General features: G+C 47.2%; 1 long non-coding RNA gene across 1 annotated transcript; it reads left to right on the forward strand.

Annotated features, from left to right (window-relative positions):
- The first annotated feature begins 828 nt into the window (after window positions 1–828).
- On the forward strand, window positions 829–1,548 carry LOC131277165 (uncharacterized). The gene is made up of 2 exons (XR_009184328.2): window positions 829–1,034; window positions 1,223–1,548. It is a non-coding gene; the product is annotated as an uncharacterized lncRNA (long non-coding RNA).
- The last annotated feature ends 205 nt before the right edge of the window (window positions 1,549–1,753 follow it).

The following is a 1,753-nucleotide window of genomic DNA, read 5'->3' on the forward strand; positions in this document are numbered from 1 at the left end:
AGACCAATACCCTATGCAAAGCAGGGGTCCATTCGGTCTTCCTCACTCATGTGGAGGAAGAGCAGGTGCAAGTGGCGCTCAGAGGCCACAATCCTAGGACTTTGGAAAGTATTTCTACTGCTGCTAACTATACCTGTATCTCCAAAAGAGATCCTGATCCTCACAGTCATAGGGAAACCCTTGGCAGCCCTGAGGCACAGCCCAGATGTTAATTCAGCCATGGGCAAGGGAGGAGGCCCATACTTTACCAATACTGATCTGAAGCTCTCTGGAGGAAGAAACCTATCAATATGTTCAGGATGGAAGTCCCCCCCCCCCAAATATACCCAGTAACCACAAACACACACACACACATACACTGGATAAGTTGCCTGATGGTAAACCAAGTAGCGAATGATCTTCAGGACCATTGTTGGAGGGAAGTGGGAAGATTCACATCATCACTGAGACCTAAATAGAACCACAGTAGCTCAAAGGGGTTTTATGGGAAACTACCAAAATTGTAGGTAATGGTGAAGAATGGAAGAGAACAGAATGAACCACTGAATGGGAGTGGCCAATGGAAAAGGCTTGGAGGGAAACACCCTCTCCCTGCCATGTGAACTACCCACAGTTGAGCCATCAGGGATAAGGAGAGGTAACAGGTCCCTTTGGAAGACTTTTGAAGTACTGGTGAAATGCCCCCATTCTCTAACCAAAACACTTTGGCATTTCCCACATCCCCTCCCCCACCGCTAAGCAATGCTGCTTTATGATGTCTCTGCCATGCTGGACTACCATTGGCTGGGGAGAAGACCTTGCTGACACGCAAAGCTGAAGGTGTGGTTTTTCCCTGTCCTGGGTACTTAGATATAGGACGGTCAGGAGCAGTGTGGGAGGCCACTATTGTGTATGCCATGGGACAACTGACCAGTAAAAAAGATGAGCCTAAAACAGATACAGAAAACCCCATCATGAGCACAAAAGAATCAACCACATGCACCGGAGGGACAGAGAAGACAGACAGTTTAAGGACAACCAGAGAAAGTAACAAGGTCAGATAACCCTACTCATCCTCCTCCTTTTCTTCCCCATTGACTCCCCACCCCAGCGTTCCCACTGTCCTCGCCTGGTATAAACCCATCCTCAGCACTCACCCCTGATTACAAGCCCCCTTACCATCCATGTCCCATCCACTCCCTCCCAAACTAATGCCCTCCTGGGCTCACTCTTTCTCTACCAGGAAAAGAAGATGATCGAGAGGGCAAACCTCATCCTTCAACAGATTTCAGAAAGGCATAGGACATAAAAACCTCTCGAAATATTGGTCATCTATCACAGGGTGAAAAAGAAGAAGAATCAGATTAGAACAAACCAGAAAGAAGAAACTCTAGAAAACTCTGCCAGTCCAAGTAATTCCCTGTGCCTCGTAGAGCCCAGAGGCCTCGAATTACCCAGTGTGTCTAGAGAAGAGATCCCAGAAAAAATGACATGTGAATAGAGAATGAGTCGTACACAATAGGGTACACTTATAGTGATAAAGTTAAAATAAACAAGTTGTGAAAAATGTCTCCTTGCAGGAGCTGTACATGTCTCACTGTGGGTTATCTGACGGTGGGAAAGGAGGAAGGAAGAGAAGAGTCAGGTGTGTGAGGTGGGAGGGAGGTGGGCTCCTGAAGGGTTAGGGGCAGACCATCCAGACATTGTGGATCAGCACTGAGTCAGGATTGAGTATTGAAGAAAAATTCCTCCTTTAAACTTGAGTCCCTGAACA

Source organism: Dasypus novemcinctus, chromosome X (genome assembly GCF_030445035.2).
Source record: "Dasypus novemcinctus isolate mDasNov1 chromosome X, mDasNov1.1.hap2, whole genome shotgun sequence".
Classification (NCBI taxonomy): domain Eukaryota; kingdom Metazoa; phylum Chordata; class Mammalia; order Cingulata; family Dasypodidae; genus Dasypus; species Dasypus novemcinctus.